This window comes from Pteropus alecto, unplaced genomic scaffold, assembly GCF_000325575.1.
Source record: "Pteropus alecto unplaced genomic scaffold, ASM32557v1 scaffold182, whole genome shotgun sequence".
Classification (NCBI taxonomy): Eukaryota; Metazoa; Chordata; class Mammalia; order Chiroptera; family Pteropodidae; genus Pteropus; species Pteropus alecto.
Window position 1 is genome coordinate 5,694,988 of NW_006433946.1, and position 21,283 is coordinate 5,716,270.

The 21,283-nt window shown below is 34.0% G+C and overlaps 1 pseudogene; it reads right to left on the reverse strand.

The window, feature by feature from the left end:
• Positions 1-843: 843 nt before the first annotated feature.
• On the reverse strand, positions 844-1,510 carry LOC102898825 (annotated as a pseudogene).
• Positions 1,511-21,283: the final 19,773 nt, after the last annotated feature.

Sequence of the window (21,283 nt, forward strand, 5' to 3'; positions counted from 1 at the left end):
TCTTTAAGATTATTTTCTGGTGATTTTTCTTTCTTTTTGAGCTGCCTTGTCACCCTGGTAGTTCGTGGACTATTTCTCTGGCTGGGCATTAGTGGAAGTATTATGCTGCTTTCTAGAAAAAAGATTTATCATATTAAGGTCTCTCTTTAGCCTGTTGCTAAGAAGGCATTTTGCTTTTGGTTTCCAGTAGGTGGTGTCTATGCCTCTTGGATCCCTGCTTTATATAAAAAGTCTTAATAATGCCTTTTTTCCCTGACATTCAATCATGCTCGCTACCCTCAGTCTCAGTCTCTGTCAGTGTTAGTGACAGTTTTGGCAGCGTTTGCTCAGATTCTTCTGGGGCTCTGCTGTGTTTGGTGTTGGATGATATGGGGAGAGGGTCCCACTTGGTTTGGGGATGGGGACTGTGGCTCAGCCATGCCTTCTGCAACCGGGGCTGGTAATAATCAACTGTTGCTTTTCAGCCATCCCTGCTTCTCTGCTGTCCCCACTTCTCTGCCTTCTGTCATTATCCCTGAGCACTGCCGCTCCATAGAGCTCAGAGCTCTCCCAGGCAGGGTTGTTCAGGGAACCTACTGCACCTTTTCTCCTCCTCCACCCCCTTCAGGGAGCTCTGGCTGTGAGAGGCAGCTTCTTTTTTTTCTCTCAGTCTCCTGCCCAATTCCTGAGATTCTGACCTGTGGTAGCTCTTATTTGCAGATCCCTCTCTCAGATATGCTTGTGTGCAGGTCACATGTTTTTTGTTGAGTTTTAGTTGTTCAGCTTATTGTTATTTCAAGGAGAAAGATATGGGGACATCTCTCACTCCCCCATGCTTCTGATGTCACTTCCCCATGATAGATTTCAGATCTTGTTGAAAGCAGCCACATTCATGGACTTCACAGAGTCCTCAAAAACAGTGATCTGCTCCCCCAGCATATCTGTTTCACCTTTATCATCTTTTACTACACACTGTATTTGAAGTTTTTAAATTCCATACCCCACTGGTACTAGTTTAGAAGAGCCCCAGACCAAGCCATCTGCATGAATGCTCCTGATGCACTCCTCTAATTTGGCCATATCTGTCTCCTCATCCCAAGGTTTCGCATCTAACATGGAAGACTTGGCAACAAGTGCAAATTTTTTGGCCTTCTTTGACTCATACTGTGCAAAGTATTCTCCTCTAGGCCTCTTTGCTCCTTCAGTTTCCTCTCCCTCATCATATCCAAAGAGAGCAGTGTCATCATCTTCACTCTCTGTATCTTTGCTTCCTGTGGTGTTTTCTGCATTAGCAGGGCCATATTTGCTCAAAGCTTTCTTCACTCCTGGCAGACTGGCCTTTTCTTTTTCACCAGACTTTATGTAATTATTACCAAAGTAGGGCATGATACAAATTGGCAGGTGGTGGGCTGGAGACTAGTTCAAATACTGCCACATCCTCTTGTGATAGCACATACGCCTCGATGTAACTCTTGTCCGCCTCGATGTAACTCTGAAGGCCAGCGGGGTTTTTCAGATCTCCAAAACCCATGGCATCGGCTGATCTGGGAGCTGGGCAACAGTAGAGAAAGGAGGAACGCAGATAAATGGTACCGAGCACTAAGAGGGAAAAAAAGTTCCCAGGTTTTTTTTTTTTTTTTTTCCTTTCTATAAGGATTACCATTTATCCATGCACCTTTCGATGCATGGTCTGGTCTCTTACTCCCACACTGATCTGCAATGTTTGCTTTGTCATAAATCAAGTTTCCACGTGTGCATGGGTCTGTTCTGCATTGTCTATTTTGTTCCATTGTTCTACATGTCCACCCCTGCGCCAGTATCACTTTGTCTTCATTACTATAACTTTATAATAAGCCTTGAAAATTGATAGGGCAAGTCTTCCTGCCTTATTCTTCTTTACTATCTTGTCTGTTTTTTATCCTTTGCCTTATGAAGTTACACACACACACACACACACACACACACACACACACTCACACACACACAACCTGCAAGAATTTTGTTTGGAATTGCATTAGATCTTTAGATTAATTTGTACTTATGCTCATGAAGGTGATTGGTTTATGAGTTTTATACATCCGGTGTGCTGTTTTTTTGTTTGTTTCTTTTTACCGTACTTGTCTTTTTTGGTATCATCTCATAAACTGTATAGGAGAGTGTTCCCTATTTTTCTATTCTCTGGAAAAGTTTATATAAAATTTGAACTGTCTGTTCCTTTAATGTAGAACTTATTTGTAAAGTCACCTGGGCCTGGATATTTCTTTAATCAAATGTTTTTAAACTACTGAATCAATTTCTTTAATCATTATAAGATTATTTAAGTTTTTTGTTTCTCTGTGAATTTTTTTTTTTGGTGTTTATATGCTTCAAAAAAATTATTCATTTTATCTGTGCCTTTAAATTTATTGATATAATGTTGTTTGTATGTTCCTTTTATCTATTTCATTTCTGTTATACCTGATTCATGTCCACTTTTGCATGCCTAACATAGTGCTTTTGTTTGTTTCTTTTTGAGTAATTTTGCCAAAGTTTTGTTTTCTTCTTTTAGTCTTTCTTAAGAACCCCATTTTGACATTATTTGTTAACTCTATTTTATGTCTTTTATTTCATTAAATCTTGATTTTTGTCTTTATTTCCTTCCTTATATTTTCTTTTGATTTATTCTGTTGTTCTTTTTCTAACATAATAAGTTGCATGCTTAGCTCATTAATTTTGAGGTTTTCTTCTTTTAAAACTATTTTTGAATTAAGATATACCTATAAAAGAGTATAAAAGCATAAATATCCAGTTTAACCCTTTTCTTATTTAGAAAAAAAAAGCGCAACTCGCTGCCAGCGTTCATTTAACATCACACGTAGGGATGCTACGTTTTCTAGGATTTGACATTTTCAGTGATTGAGAATGACTATATTTTGCAAATGGAAATACCACTACTAAAAACAGAATTCTATAAATAGAATGATGTCATTTGTTTCCAAAGACCATTGATATATAAGAGTGATGTGAAAATTATAATAAAAACAAGATATTCTGTGGTAAACTTTGTGGGTAAGGTTAGGACTATAATCTGTGAATTATCTCTGGATAAGTGCTTCAGCCACAGGTGCAGTTGGCGAGTATTCTCGGGGCAAATGAGAAATGGGTTAATGAATATTTATTATGTAACCACTGTTCGGATCAAGAAATCGATAACTACTAACTCCAGTAGCCGTCTGTATAGCTATCCCTGATCACAGTCCCTCTCTGTCCTCTAGGTGTAACTACTAGCATGATTATATATATGTATATATATCTTTGTAAAACTATATAGAGATGTATGATTTGTGTTTATTACAAAATTATTTAAATATGCATTTAAAAATAATATTGTTTAACTTCTGTTTTTGAACTTTACATATAATGGACTGATACATAATGTATCCTCTAAAAACTATTTTTAAACTAATATTATATCTATGAGATTTGTTCTTTCACTTTCAGTGCTGTAGAATATTCAGTTTTGTAAATATACCACAAATTATATATCCAGTGTGCTGTTATTAAACATTTGGCTTATTTCCAGTTTTTGCTATGACAAGTAATCCTGCTGTGAACATTTTTGTACATTTCTCTTGGGCACATGTGCAAAAGTTTCTCTATATAGTGCAGAATTGTCCACCCATAAGGTTTGTGAAAGGTAGTCTTTAATAGAATATAGTAAATGGTTTATCTAAGTGTTTAAACAAGTTTATACTATCATCGGGTATCAATTTACACTCCCACAAGCAGTGTATAGTGTATGAGAGTTCTTATAGCTTCATACTTGGTCTTTTTATGTCACCCTAATCTAGTAAGTGCATAATGTATTTAATTTTGTTTTATAATGAACATTCCCTGATTGTTACTAATATTGGGCCTCTTTTCATAATTTTTTCCTAATGTGATCATTTAAAGCTGTACATTTTTATCTCAGTATTGCTGTATTCATATCCCATGTTCTTTAGTACAATGTAATTTCTTTATTGCTTAGTTCTAAATATAATGTAATGTCTATTATGATTCCTTCTTTTACCTAAGAATTACTTCAAAATTTGTTGTTAAACAAAAACTCATGGACATGGACTATAGACTACTGGTTACCAGAGGGTAGAGTGTGGGGGGGAGGGGAGAGGTAGACGGGGTAAAGAGGGTCAAATATGTGGAGACAGAAAGAAATCTAACTATGGGAGGTGAACACACAGCGTAAATATATATATGCCGTATTGTTAAAGTGTACAACTGAAATTTATTGTATTTTTTTAACCAATGTCACCATAAAAAAAAAAAAAAGTTGTTAAACTTCCATACATAAGACATCAACTTCTTAGATCTCCTAATTTTGTCTTTATTTTTCTCCAACAATTCCAGTGATGGCACTCTTTTCAAGGATTTTTTTGTTTTATGCCTGAAAGCAATGAAATTTGTAATCACTCAATAAAAGATAACAACATAGAGGGGGAACAAAACTACATTGAAGCAGATGGTGGACAGGTCACTGGTTTCATTCTCTAAGGATACTTGGTTCAAATTCATGCCTCAATAAAATCACAAATTACAATGCTTTTATTAAAATTTTAAAATGAATAATAGGGGAAATTTCAAAGTGAATGTTAAAATTTATGAATTAGATCAGCATTTAATCAACAAATATCAATGATCTTTTACAGGTATCACTTGGATTGACTTAATGGTAGTCCTGCCAATTAGGTAATGTTTTGCCTGTCTTATAGATGGCACAGTTCAGATTTGTTGAGGGCCTGGACTAAAGCTATGGGAGTGCAGATTTTTGGATAGATATAAGAAAATTGCAACGGTAATATACTTAGGTCTTGGAAACCATTTTGAGATAAGATTAAATTAATTTAGTTAGGCATCATAAGGAAAGGAGCAGATTTTAGATGGGAGAAAGTTGAGTTTGAGGAACAGACCCCTAAAATTTTATTTTTAACTATTCATAGAGCAGTATGATACATATATTTGGAGGTAAAAAGCCAAGAAATGTCTACATTTATCTGTGGCGAGATGATGATAGGAGCTATGAGAGAATGAGAGTACCTAAGGGGAGGAATGGCAACCATGAAGAAAGCCACAGCCTGGGATTCTGTCTCCATTTAAAGGACAGGTAAAAGAAGAGGAAAGAGTTAAAGAAACTAAACTTAATGTAAAATGGTGTATAAAGAAAACTATAGAGTGTAGTTTCATGCTAGCCATGGAGGAGAATATTTAAATAAGGGAGAGAGTGTGGTTACCTCATCTGCTATTGAGAGGTTGGTTATTAGGAAAACCTTGCAGAGTCCATAGCATTTGATGATTAAGAAATCATTGGTGAACTTATTGAAAGCAGCTTCAGTAGAATTATGGGGCATAGGATAGATTGTAACAAATTTAAGAATAACTGAATGGTAAGAAATAATAAATTAGTCTTTTATGTAGTTTGTAATGAAGAGAACAGAAAGAAAGGGAGAGTTTAAGGGAAAGGCAGGCAGCGCGTAGATTTTTTGTTTTGATTTGTTCTCTTCATAGTGACATTTGAGTATATTTTTAGTAGAGAGAGTAAATTACCAATGCTATAGAAAAGATTAAAAATTTAAAAAAGAGAAGGCTACAATAGGAAATCTGTTCTACATAGAAAGATTGCTGAATTTATAGTCAAGAAACCAGTGTTTATATGCTGGCTCTGCCATTTTCTAGATTTATGTTTATAAGCAAATCATTTACCACTTTGTGGCCCCAATTTTCCTCATCCATAAAGACAGAATAATCACATTTACTATACACATTTGATTGAATTGATGTAAAATTGAATAAAATAATATTTGCTGAAGTACATTTAGAAATGAGTATCCATCCCATATCAAAGTGCACGACTGTGATGAGTGATCATTAATGTTGATTCCTTTTTTCTTTGGAATAGTTATTATCAGTGAGTAATAGTGATTCTATTGAGAAAATTCCAAAGGATAGGTTCAAGGGTACAGATACAATTTTTCCTTGAAAATGGCTTTAGATATAATTTCCTCCAAAACAAAGAGAGAGAGGAGAATAAGAGGGATATTGAAGGAAAAATTGAAGGGTGTTGTAATGCAAGAGCCCCAGGCCTGGAACTTGTACCTGGGTTTGGATATTCCAGAAAAACCACCAGGAAGACCAGAATGGTGAGAAATGCTGTTTATTTACTCACAAGGCAGGGAAGCTTCAGCAGCAGCAGGTGGAAGCTGCAAGAATAAAGCTGCTGGCCAAAAGCAAGCAGAGCTTTTTAGACACACAAGCAGAGGGAGGGATAATCTCATTAGTGGAGCAGCCGCCTTCTCAGATGGATAGGAGCAAGATGTGCTGCTTGGTTACAGGAGCAGATAACGTCCATGGGAGCAACAGAAAACGTCCTTGGGAGTAGGCATTGCTGAAAGCTCTTTGTGTATTGCCTTCCTTGGCTACTAGCTGGGCAGCTCTTGGTCTTCTGAGTATGTGGGAGAGCTATGTTCTGAGTTAACCCTACAGATATAATGACAGACTAGGTTTTTTTTTTTAACTTGAAATAAGTAAAACTCAAATTTAAATTACAAATCAGTTTTTGTTTGTTTGTTTGTTTGTTTTTTGTAATGAGCCTAAACAAATGTGGGAATACCACTACTCTTCAATCTTGTATTGCCAGCAATAGCCTAAAACAATTTTTTTTTCTCGTTATTTTTCATGAGGTTCAATTTTTAGTCCACGCTTCATTCTGTGACTTCCTATATCATCTATGAAACTCTTTTGGAGTGTGTCTAAGAATGTTATCCAAGAAAATATTTTATGAATACTATGTGCAAAACATGGTACTAAGGTAGTATTTCTCAACCGAGGATATTTTTATTTACATGGGGGTGATTTTGCCCAACTGGGGGTGCTTACAAACATGCGGGGGAAGTTTCAATGGTCACAGTAACCAGGATGCTATCGGTATTTCGTGGAAGAGAGCTAAAGCTCTTAAATATTTTCTAGTTCATAGGACAGTCCTACACATTTTCTAGGGACGGTGGGGAACAAAAACATTAAAACAAAATCATTGTTTTAATGGAGTATGTAGTTTCATGGTGGATACAAGACATACACACTGAAGATTTTATAACAGGTGAAGTGTGTAAAATAAGTAGGAAAGATAATAGTATTAATGATAACAGGGCTCATACTCATTCCATTTTTTTCCCCAGTTCCTAACCTATTGTCTGGAAAATAATAGGTCTCTAATAAATATGTAGTGAATGAATAAACAAATGAATGAATGAACATATGACATAGGATTTGAGAAAAGAGACATCAAAGGGAAGAGTGTGGGTCAGTGGCAAAAGCATGGGTTTGGGAATCAAGAAGGAGGCTTGGAGTTCTCATCATTGTTTGCCCACTGACTCTAATTTTAAATAAATAATTAAATTTATGAGCCTCGATTTCATCATCTTTAGACAAGAGCATTGTACTAGATAATTCCTAAGCAACTTTCCAACTCTAAAATTCAATGGTTCTATGAACTAAGGACATGTATGTGTAGGACGTGAAGTTTAAATTGGATATTGAAAAGTAAAGCTAAAGGAGTTGGTCCTTGGAAGGGAAGGCAGTATAAGCACTGTCATCATAGAGTAAAGCCTGAATGTTCAACATCTTTTGGAGAAGAGAGTTATTGCTGGAAAGTGATGATGAGAAATTAATAAAATCAGAGTGAAGCACTGATGGTGGCAGCCTTTGAGATTTAGGATAATGAGGTGAATTTAATCCTGTAGATAATTGACATGGCTTCTGCTTGACTTGGTCTTGTTTTAAGGTAGCATCATTGCTGCATATGCTCCTCAGTGTGCTCCCCCACCACCAGATTAACCAACTGTCATAAGTCCTTCAACACTGTAACTTGAACTCTTGACTTTTCTCTGTGGAATAACTTTAACCCTATGTGATATTTCCCTAGACCATTGTTACCCAAAGTGTAGTCTACTGATAATAACTTCTAAATGTCCTAGAATGCATGTTAAAAATGCATATTCTCAGGTTCCAGCCAAACATGCTGAAGCTGAGTCTCTTAAGGGGTGTTATCCAAGTATCCACATTTAAAACAAGTGAACCAGTTGGGTATTATGCACAGAACCAGCTTCATAGGTGTGCGACCTATGTAGTCACGCAGGGCCCCACACTCAGAAAGACTCTGCTGTTGCTCTCCTAAGATTCTTAATAATTTTTTAACAAGGTGCCCTGCCTTTTTCATTTTGTACTAGTCTCCATATATTATGAGACATACTAAAGTCTGAGAATCATGGCCCTAGCTCGGTCTCGACATATTCCCATCTTCCTCCCCATTCCCACTGGCCTTTGTCATAGTAGGTCTAGGATGATTTTTATAAAACAGATGAGAATTATGACATCAGGTAATTGGAAATGTTGAAATGTTTTTTAGTAGAAGTTGAAATGACAAATAGTATATTATTATTTTTTTCAGTTTAATCTATAAGACTAAAATTTGAGAGACTATTATCTCTCTGTTAGGAAACTATTATAATAAATCATCCCTGATCTGGTAAGAGTTTGAAAAAGAATGGTAGTAGGAATGGGAGGGAAGTAATGAGTGTCAAAACCAAAACAAAATAATTAAAATAACTTGGTAATTCATTAGTTATGAGCCCAGAAGGGTTTCCAAACCTTAGGGACTTGGATGAATAAAATAGGCATGTTATGAGGGGCATTTGGTTTTGGAAGAAAAAAAAAAAACTTTCCATTTTGGATACATAACATTTGAGGTGGTGGCAGGTAATCCAGATAGAAAGGCCCGGTTGGAAATTATAAACTAAAGCTGAGTGTTAGATAAAAAGATTAAAGCCTGGAGAATTTTCAAAAAAGGGGCAACACTTGAAGCCATGACAGTAGATGAGTTGGACAAAAAAGATGCAGAAGTGTAAGGAAAGTGAAAGACTAAACAGACATCTCTTGCTATCCATAGAAGTTAGAAGATAGGAAGAGAAGTGCTATAAAGGGAGGAGTCAATGGAATAAACTGGATAACCACATATTCTTTTCAGTCTCATGACTCTGTGAGTCCATCCCACTGCCCAAGTATAATTGTCATTATAAGGCTGAGTAAACTCAGTATCTTCGAGAGGTTAATATTTCTCTGGTCACCTTCAGTGATGCATAGCCACACTATTTGTCAATATATGTTATACTGCAGCTTGCCTTAAGAGACTATTCAAAGGAACAAGAAAAAAAAAATCTATGTGGAAGTGATTTGATACTTACGAGGCCAAAGAAAGAACCCGGGAATGTGGAGAATACTTAAAAATAGAGTGTAATGTTGACTAGTTAATGCACTCGCTTTGATGATGTCATGATAATTGTTCAGATTTAAAAGAATGAATATACTTTTTAATGGAAGACATGTAGGCTATAGTTTGTCTAATCCATTATGGCGGAGCTTTTCCAAAGAAGTTTGTTTTGAAATTTCTCTCACACATTTAGTGGGTGGAATTCACAGAATCTCATGCTATCCCCACCCACCACATCTGACAAGGTAAGGTTTTTTTGTTTTTTTGTTTTTTTTTTTTAATGGGATCAATTGATCCTGTAGACATTTTTGCATGTTAGCTTGAACACATTGGTCATGACAGAAAGTAAGTCACACTCAAAAATAAAATAAGTTTCATTTATAATTTGAGCTATGTCTGTTGCACAGAGAAGCAAGTCAATTATATGAAACCTTTTCTGTGATGAGAACAGATCAAGTACTTTAATAATACTTTGTAAATCTTAAAAAAAAGAGCTCCTGACAAGAATACATCAGCTTTGAAAACTGTATGAAGCAACAAATTACTGTCTGCCAAATCAATGTCAATCTTTTGTCCCAAAGCTAAAATTAACAAAGATCATCAAATCCTCTAACATGTGCAAAAAGAAGAAAGCCCTAACGTGTGCTTTAATTAATGCTCAGTATATGTAATTAGCACAACAGCTGAAGATCTACCAATTACCTTTGGAAATAAAGAAAACTCCTCTCTTAATTAGTCTCTTTATAATATGTCCCTAATATTTTTATTCTTTGTGAAGACTGATTTTCAGTGCAAGAAATCTAGTGTGCTGAAATACGAGAAATATATTCTTTATCTAAGGAACAAAACACCTTTGAGAATTTATAGCAACTCTGAAAAATCTCCTGGGCAGTGGACAAGGAAAGGTCTCAATTAGTTTTAAGTCATGTAATGAAATGTATTGTTAAGTTGTGAGCAAAATAGTAAGCAGTCTCAAAATGCCTCAACACAATGGGTATCCACTTGAATTAATATTTTAATTTGCTTTGTGCTTATTAGAGTACATATGGCAGTTTTCCATTTTGGCTGTGAAATGCTCTGATTTTAATTTTGGTAAAATCCTTAGCAGTCATCTCATGCTCTATTTGATGGGAGACTAATTTCCAACATGCTGTTAACAAGGTCTCTTCAATGAGTATGAGGTTTTAAAATGAATAACAAGGTCTCTTCAATGAGTATGAGGTTTTAAAATGAAATTTGCATTTCTGCGATGCAGTGATTCAACATACAGTCTCATTGCTTCTTTGTTACTGTGAAACATGATGCAGATTAGTGAAAGCATTTGGTTTTACACCTTTCCGTTTTTCCTACTGATAGATATGTCTGGATAGATCTGTTATTATGCTAATTTCCTTGTGTTATCTTCAGTTGCCTGGGACCATGGAACAAGAGAATTCACAAATTTTGGAAAATAATAAAATGATTCTCAGCAAGGCAATCACAGAAACACATTCAGCTGTGAAAATCATCTTGAATTCACCTCAAATTATACAAATACTTCATGTTTGTCCAGCATCGGTATCACTAAAAGGAGGGAGAATGGAAGACGTCCATTTAATAATAATGTATATTTTTGGCTATATGAGTAACACTGCTTTATCCTTAAATTTGAAGGCCATAAGAGAAATAAAAGATATTAGGAAGAGGAAGGACTAAAAGAACATTATACAGGTAGAACAGACTGATGAGAAGAAGTCAGAAGAAAGCAGAGTCTTGCATTAACCTCAGTGTTTAGATTAGAGCCATGTCTGCAAAAATGCAAAACCAGTGCTAGGTCCGGGAAATTCACAGAGGTAATATAGAGGTTTCAAAATGATTTCCAGACCACCAATCAGTATCAATATTAATGCTCAGAGTGATGAGGAATTGGCAGTGATGTAGAAACATTCTGACACAGTCTAATTTTGGGTCATAGATGATAAGTCAATGAAGAGATCTTATGGATAATCAGAATCAAGGGAGTAAAAATGAATGGGAAAGGTGAGAAGTAGATTCACTGTGTCCAGGTGGAACTGAAGCTGGGAAAACAAATTCAGTCTGTTGGAATGAATGTAAAGAAACGAGATTGGCCTCACCTCAAACTTTTTGAGGAGCTTGGTGGAAGAATTGTTGATCCTAGAAAAAGCCTTTGGGCATGCCACTTTAGAGTTTCTTATACTGCCATCTGCTGTCCGCAAAGAGCTCCATACTGTGCTATTGTTTTGATTACCATACTTTATTGATATATAGTGAGTGAAATAAAATAACGAGTGCATTCATTCACCAGCAACTAAGATGAAAGTGTATTATTATTACAAAAGGCTTGAAGGTACTCAGAAGTCCCTGGCCACTCATGTAGTTAATTCAAGCAACATGACTTTCATTTTGCTAACCCATCACTCTCTCTGACAAAAAATCATTAGAGTAAAAGTCTATCTTTCCAGGAAATGAAAATGAACAGGGAAGTTTTTGTAATGGCTCCAGTAATAGCAGTGGACTACATGATTTAAGCAGCCCTTTTACTGTGAATAACAAGGAACAAAATTAATGAAAATGATGTATAAATGTGGCTTATATATTTATATATGTTTGTGTGTATATCAACTCCATTTCCATCTATAAAAAGAGGAACACCCATTACACATTGTTCATTAAATAATTGATGCAATTTTTCTAAACCATCTACTTTTTGGCTAAATATAACTATTGTATAGGAATATGTTTCAGAAAGTCATGCCCTTTAGAAACAAAATGAGTAGGTAGACTAGTTTATATTTTAAATAAATGACTTTTGGGGAAATAAAACTTTCTTGACTTTTTCATTGCTCCTTAAAAAATCTCTAGCCTTCTGACACAAAGACATGTACACTATATAAAGATCAGGGATGTTTGCTTTCACTTCCCCTAGGAATATTTTACTGTTCACATGCCATGAAAATTAGATCTGTAGCCACAAGTGTAGTAAATTGCTCTGATTGGAGAGGGACAAATGGTTACAGCCCAAACAAAATCCATAGGCAAAGCCTCAAGGAACCAAGAAGCCTGACATTTTCCAGATCTTTCCCGTGGATACATCTTTAAAGCTTAAAAACTGGAAACACTTCAGGTTTATCTAACTCTTGGAAAGATATATTTACATTCCTAAAGGTTAAGGTGAGAATCTAGGCTCATTTCCATTACATCTCAAAGGAATAAAAGATTGTTGTCCACCCTCTCCTTTCCTGAGGAATGGGAGATGACATCTTTCTTCTGTATATAAATGGAGAAAATCTGTTGTTTTCCACCATTCGCCTATGAAATATGTGTTACTTGAGTAGGAAATTTGATATGGTTCTCATCGCGTCACCTCGGGTAAGGGTGGGGGTTAGGAGGAGGATGCTTATTATTGACTGTAAGGTAATTAAGAAATCTGTCTCTGATTCAAAACACCTCGTTTGAGCATTAATAAAGATAGATATTAAAAACTCAAGAGAATAAATGGTCAAATTGACTTTTTTGAAAGGAATGACACCACAGAGAAAATCTTTTGATGCTTTCCAGATTAAATATAAAACACTGTTCTAAATATTGTGGCATTCTATGTAATTATAGTGGTTTGTGCATAGCTCCTATAGTGACAGAAATTGGTGGAGCTTACTATATACCACAGAAAGACAGGCCTTATAGAGACTACAGTGTAGCCTTTATCATTTTATCAACAAAGATTCTGCTAAAGTGAGAAATTTAAAAATCAACTAGTCGATCAGACTGGACAACTAATCTAGAAATTCCAGAGCCCATTTTTCTCCCACACACAGAAAGTCTATTATGGAGTTATTTATTTCAAGCTTTGTAAAATAACTGTTATACCAATTAATCTGTATACTTGAATATGTTTTAATTATACAATGTTTATTATGTTTATAATTATGTTTATTGTTTATATAAACTAGTTAATGATAGGCTATTATAACAGAAATACATTTATATTACAAAGCTTTGAGACACTGAGGCTGAGTGTGTGCTTATGAAGTAAACTGAAAAACCTTGAAATAAATAACTCCATAATAGACTTTCTGTGTGTGGGAGAAAAATGGGCTCTGGAATTTCTGGATTAGTTGTCCAGTCTGATCGACTAGTTGATTTTTAAATTTGCTGACTAGACCACAATCTTAATTTTTGTAAAATGCATAGATTATTAATAAACTTATTAGTAGAATTTATATAAAATTTATAGATTATCAATACTTTATAGTTTATAAATGTCTTTGATATTGATTAGCACAGTAAGTCCTTGCAATGGATATATGAGGTAAGCATTGATTCTTGTATCTGAGATGGAGAAACTGATCTTAGAGAAGTGACAAGGCTTACCACAGTGACAGAGTTTGAGAGCATGGCCTGAATTCAGGACTTTAGACTCCAAGTCTGTATTTGTTTCAATCACAAGGTAGCTACTTACCACTTCCACAGAAAATTCTAAATTATTTATTATGGCAGCTTATGGGAATGTTTTTGGAATTATTTATGGATGTAGGCTAAAAAATGCCATAGAATTTAAGATTATGATGAGAATGCATGATTTCAAAAATGTCAAGGCACCCCGACAAAGAGTATCCTCAGAACAGGCATTCTCATGAATTCCGTACTAAACTCTGATTAGTGCCTTCTATTGATAGGAACCAGAAAAAAATATGACTTTCGATTTTGAGATATTTCATTTTGCTGGTTCTATCATTGTTTTTTTTTTTTTTTAATTCTTATTGTTTTTAACAGGAGAAAATCAAACTTTTAGTACATGAGCATGGGAAATTTACATAGGCATGAAAATTCCCAGTTTGATCATTATTAGAATGAATAATTTGGCTCTTTTTCATAAGAAGTAATTTTCAGTGAAAGAAGTTACAAGTTCATGACTTCAGTGAAAGATTGCCCAATTTTCCTTGCTTTTAAGTATTGTTCAGTAGTTTCTATAGCACCAAAATACATAGAATTATTAGGATATTTAGTAGATATTGGGTGTATCCTACCTGGGATCTGTTCCCCATTCCATGTTTCTGACAGAACAGCATGTTGTTTAGGTGTCCTCCAGAATATGTGTAGCTGAAGGATCCTCTTCCTCTTCCTTCCTCGACTTTATCTTTCACAGGCATTCTTCTAATAAATCTCTTGCATATACAATTTCATCTGGCTTTCTTCTTCTCAAAGGAGCCAAATTGATACAGACATGAATGTAGAGGCATGCAATTCAAGCTGCCATTGGAAGCTTTTCTACAACTAAGGAGAGTAAGCTATAGGATGCAGCTGACATATTGGGCAGCAATGGAAAAATGGAAAGGATCTGGTTTCTTGATTATGTCAGTAAAAGGATGACTCAACCAATCCTGAATTTGTCTTGTTTCTGAACTAAGTATTATGTGAATTCTACTCATTTCTTTATTGTTTAAATGAGTTTAAATGATGTTTTCTGTTACTTGCAGTCAAATAGGGAAGTTTATTGAATGCTTAGCACAATGTATGAACATAGTGATTGAGGAAGTTTAGTGTATGGTTAAAAGAATGGAATCTAGAGTGAGGCTGCTTGGGTTCAACTCCAGATCCACCACTTACCAGGAGTCTTATTTTGGGCACGTAATCTAAATTCACTTTTCTCATTTTTAAAATGTAGTTAAGGATATTATCTACCCCATATGGTCTTTAGAAGGATTATGTATCATATACAAAATGCTTTGAACAGTGTCAAGTACATAAGAAGTATTAAATAAACTTTTATTAGTAGTAGCAGTTATAAGTGATCAACTACTGTTAACAGTAGTTGTTATATTTACATTATTATTTTGTTATTCTGAATATAGATGATTAAACTTCTGTGGAAAATTATAGTTGAAGGAAAGAAAAATTATGATTGTGGTCTAGTCAGCAAAAGTAATATCGTTATGTTTCTTGCATAATTAAAATGGATATTCAAGTATACAGATTAATTGATATAACAGTTATTTTACATTAACAAAATGACAAGTGTCAGAAATAAAATAATAAAATCCTTCTATTCAGATGATAATTTTTCCCTACCACATTACATCAAGCAGATAATTACAATCTCAACACATTTAGTTAATCTTTCATTCAGATTGGATGATTTCTGTCTAGTAACAACATATTCATATGAGCCACATTTTCTTTAGGCCAGTTATGTTTTGTATTTTCTGTCAAAATCTCAACAAAGGTAGATTAATATCACTGCCTCTCCTTCTCATTGGAGAAACATTTTTCCAGAGTAGAGATGGAGAATGCTACAGCCACTTCTTATTTTGCTTGAGTTTGGATTGGCTATTTCTAGAACTACTGGTAGCTTTACGTTGTCAGTAAAAACACTGATAATTTCTTTAAGCCAAGCCTTTTGTTTTTGAATAACTTTCATAATTATTCTTTTTGATATTATTGCATTATGTACTCCTGCTTGCTTCCCATCATTAGACAGTGCAACTTTCTGATTGTGACTGTAACCTTTAACTCAGTTCAAATGATAAAATCATTTATATGAAACCCTATGCTGATATATTTTTTACTAGTGTAAATATATTTTTTAAAATTTTATTTTATTATTAGTTTCAAATATAAAGTACATTGGTTAGACATTTATATAGTTTACAAAATGATCTCCCCTGCTTGCTCTTTCTCTCCTCTGGCTCTACACCTAGCCATTCCATTAATGCTAACTGCATCCCCTATCCTTGGCTATGATATTTTGATGAGTTTCTATATAATCCTTCATCCAGGTGATTTTTAGTTCATTATTGGTAAGTAATAATGATTGGTGCAAAGGTAAAGACTTTTGACTGAACTTACAAGTGTGATTTAGTGCCAATCAAATAAATACATTCAACTCAGTGCATAATAGTAAAGAATTTGTAAATTAACATTTAATTTATCTGTATTTGTTTTAATTAGCAAAGGGGTATTTAACCAAGAAGGTATCCGAGTAGCCAAAATATGTATCAGTCAAGCCCATGGATTTTGCTTCAAGGAAAATAACAGTAGTCCCTTTGTCATTATCTATTTGTTGATTTTAAGTAATTTCAAACTTACAGAATCATTATAGGAATAGTACAAAGAACTCCCATTATCCTTCACACATATTCACCAATTGTCAGTGGATTGTCACTTGTCCTTAATCATCCTTTTCTCTTAGATAATAGGCACAATACTATTATCTACCATATAGTTTATATTCAAATTTTGTCAGTCACCCCAATAATCTTCCAATGTCATTTTTAGCATTGTAGGATAACAAATTGCATTTAGTTGTCATGGGGCTTTAGTCTTCTTTAATTGGAATCTTATCTCAGCCTTTCTTTTTTTTTACTATATCAATATTTTTGAAGATTATAGGCCATATATTTTGTAGAATGTACCCCAGTTTGTATTTGTTTGATATTTCCTTATGATTATACTCAGGTCATGCATTTTTGGCAGAAATATTGTAGAAGAAATGTTGTATCCTTTAAGGTATATCACATTTGTTATCACCAATGATGTTAACTTTGGTTTTAATATGATGTCTGCTAGTTTGCTCCACTAAATTTGTAATTAATATGTAATTTGCATAGAAATGCTTTGATATTATATAAATACAGTATGTTGTTCCTTATATATTATCCAATAGTTTTAGTGCCTGATGATATTCAGAATAGTTTATTAGTATGATGGTTGCAAAATGGTGATTTTCTAACTTCATCATTTTTATCATCACTTTTGTTTATATATTAAAAAAATTTAAACATACTTGGCTATATGATTTTCTAGTCCATAGTAGATGATAAGCAACATAATTGGAATGGAGGATGTTGAGAAAAAAAAGACACGCTGACAGTATAAGTGGCAAGTTACAGTGGAAAAGAAGAGAGAAAAAATATGACAAAATCTATGAACTTAAAAAGCAAAGTAGTATGTGTGTGCCCTGAGTTGAATACTTTAGGTTTAGTTTATTTCCCATCGTTAGTCACAGAAGCCATAAAAAGTTCCCACTGCAGCTGCAAATAATTGGCTTAGGAAATTACACTAGACTGTTTCCAACCCTTTGCTTTAAATGTTTACCCCACAGTTGCCATCATGTTGATTTTATGCCCAGATTTTCTCTCTGTTTGGATTTGGATGGTTTGCATGAGATTGATTTTGCTTATTTCCAAGATGAAACATTTTGAATTTCACCTTGGAAACTGAAGTCATTTAATGAGACAGGTCATATAAACTTACACCCTTTCATAATCTCTAAAGTCACCTACAGGCCACTTAATATGGACCAGTATAATAGTTAATAAATTATGGATTGCATGTTAATAATTTGAAGATGTAAACATGTTTAACATAATTTATTAAATACCTAAGGAAAAAATGCAATGCGTGTATATATATTAACAAAAATAGAATTATTATCTTACATGTTTTTACACTTAAAATATAATGAACACTTTCTCTCATTTTTAATATCTGCATAGTATTCATCAAGTAAGTGAATAATTGATTTAGCTAATCATATATGGTTGAATGTTCAGATTGTTTCTAATATTTTATAATTACAAGTAGTGTTGGGAGAACTATTTATAAACAAATCTAACTAAATAAGTTTATTTCTTTGAAACTCCTAAAAGTTGAATGTGTGAATTAAAAGGAATGGACGATTCTAAAAACTTGATTTAACACTGCCAAAGTACTCATCAGAAAGAGGCAGTCATTTGTAGTATCCCCAGCTCTTTGTACTCAGTAAAATGAGTGTTAAAATGATTTTATATTTGTAATTTAATAACTAAGATGTTTTATTTCCATCACCAGTGAATTATTTTCAGAAGTTTATTGTATTTGAGTATCTCTCATTTTCCTATTTATGTCTTTTCTCTATTTTTGAACTCTTTTTTTTTCTTTACTGATTTATGAGGGTGCCTTATATATTAAGGAGATAAATACATCCTTGTATCTGCGCTCATATATTTTTATATCTGATAGTAGAATATTGAATTTTTCTTCCTGGACATTTCAGAGGTTCAACATTAAGTATTTTACATGTCTTGTTGTTCCTGTTTTAAATGGGCGTATTTTCTCCCCTTATGTTTTTATTCGGTATATGTATTTTATATGTTATTACTCTCACCGGTTACTTTCCTAAACTCTCATATTCATTTTAATAGTTTCATCCAATTGGTTCTCATGTATATTCCAGGTATACAATACTATTTGTGAATAATAGTAAACTTGCCTCTTTTTTGTTTATCACAATTTATTTTCCCCTTTCTCTTTATCTTAATTGACTAATATTCCAAGAAAAAAATATTAACTTTTAGTAGTGATAATGGGCATTCTTTTCTTATTCCTGTCTTTAAATGAGTTGAAATTTGGCACTGTTTTAATATTTAACCTTTTAAGCTATATTTTATTTATGTGGAAATTTCAATTAGGTAGCCTAGAGCAGGGGTCCCCAACCCCTGGGATGTGGACTGGTTCCAGTCTGTGGCCTGTTAGGAACTGGTCCACATAGCAGAAGGTGAACAGCAGGCAAGTGAGTGAAGCCACTCCCCAGAGCTAGCATCACTGCTTCAGCTCCACCTCAGGTCATCAGGCATTAGATTCTCATAGGAGCACTGGTCCCTGGTGCTAAAAAAGGTTGGGAGCTGCTAGCCTATAGCATATTTTTTCAATACCAAAAAAAAAAAATGAAAGAAATCTCACTTTTAAGTAATTTTTAAAGAAAATCATCAAGTGAGCCATCTATAGATTTAGAATACTGAGTAAAATGTGAAAAGAAAAAAAACATTTTGTAGAAGAGTCTCAAGCTTTTTGCATGACAAAAATTATGTCTATGATTTTTTTTAAATTAAGAAATATGGGTTGGATATAATAACATGTTTCTCATTCTTTTTAGATAATTAAAGCATTAAGCCTAGTGGTAAGTAGTTTAAAGAATCTTATGCACTGTTATGATTTGTTAATTGCTTATTTTTACAAAAGAAAGATAGCTCAAAACTTTCTGTAAAATTTTTAAAAAGTCTGAAACTATTCACACTTGCTAAGCACAAAATGATTTGAGTGGATACAGTACCACAAGCAAACCGAAAATAAAAACAGATACAAATTTATTGAACCTGGTCAACTGAATTTTTGTTTGTAATATATATTTTTCCAAATGCCTGTTTGGTTTAGTGGCTCTTTAGTACATCAGTACAAGTTGGCTTTTGTCCAATACTGTGATCCCAGATGAAGTGTTCTTTTCATACTTCGGAAGGGTTTTCAAATTTTGTACAGATTTTCCCTTTTTAACATATAATCCACTTTATTTTTACGTAGGAACATTAATATTTTCAAACATAAGACATACAGCCAAATGAAACTGATGATCAACAAATTTGGGTTCAAAGAGCCTGTTTCCAGTTCTGCCAGTTACAATGTATGTTTATGAATGATATGACTACCACACAATATAAAAAAAAAATGGGGACTAAGGAAAGTCCATATTTGTATTATTCATGTTCTGTTTTTCAAAATATTTTATTTGGAAAACACAAGAAAATTGAGCATCCAAATGGTAAAGAGCATTTTGTTTTTGAAAGTGTCTACAATTTTAACTGTCATTCTTTCTTGAGTTAGACCTAGGAAATTCATATCTGACTAATTTTCCTCTTTACACTACAGCAATTAACATTGTGGCAGAGTGTTTGAAACATGATTTGCAGTTTGTGTGCATTTTTAAGGCATTGCTTGCTTACTTTTACTCATCCTTCCTTCCCAACTCTCTTCTTTTCTTCTTTTCTTCCTACCTACCTTCCTTTTCTTTCTTATGCTTCCCTTGCTCCAGATTTATGGAAATGCAGGGACATAGTCTTAAAAGTTGCTGGGTGCTGAAATTATATTAATTATGTTTTTCCTGTTATTGCCATAAAGCGATTTAAAACTTTGGTAATTTGATTGCCAGTGTAATAGTGATGCATAGTGGCCTGGGATATTGAGAGAGGAAGGGTAGGGTAGAGAGGAAGACAGAAGAAGGGAGAGAGAGGGAGAGGAAGAGGGAAGAGGAGGAGGGAAGAGGAGAAGAATGAGTAGAGGAGAAGGAGAAGGAGGGAAAGATAAAAAAAATGAGAATTTTCATGAAAGTCATAAGGTTACGGTATGTCATAGTGGAAATTGAAGTGCACTGGAAGACCTGAGTTCTAAGTTCAGCCCTATTTCAAGCTCACTATTATAACGTAGGTAAGTCGCTTCACCTGTCCGGGGTTCAGTTTTCTCATCTATAAAAAAAAGTAAGGGACTTTTCCTCTTTAAGGTCACTAGAATGTGAATTCCATGAGGACAAAAATTTTGTCTCTTTTGTCCTCTCATGTATCTCCGGCACCTAGAATAGTGTCTGGCACAGAGTAGATGCTCAATAAACATTTCTTGAATGAGTAAGATCCTTTCCAACTCTATTGTTCAATAATAATTTAATAATTGTTCAAGAAAGGACATATAAAAGCAGCAGCATGGTAACAATAAATGTAAATTGGGGGTTATCTAGTGTTTGCCTACTATCTCCTGACCACAGCCTCTAGCATCATCAAAGACAATAGTTATAGTGGTGCCTTGATAGGTGTCTAAGTATTAATATCTCCTCCCCTTATGTTCTTATAAAAGAAAACCTCAGGAAATCTTGTTTCTAGTCCCAGATTTCCCACTAGCTGCATGATTTTAATCAAGTCTTTTAACTTTTGGGGAATTTTTTTTTTCATATGAAAAATGTAGGCATTGATTAGATTGCTTTGATCATAAGTGTATTCACCCATTCATTTAACAAACATTTATGTAATGCCAGTGTATGTAGAGGATTGAGATGAATAAAGTAACTATGTAATCAAATCATTAAATCTCTAAAATTCTGTGACTGTATATGTGTCTTTATATTTACACACATTAAAAAGAAATTACTATTTTTTTTTATTTTGGCTTTATAATTTTTAATTATATTTTATTCCAGAAGGAAAAATG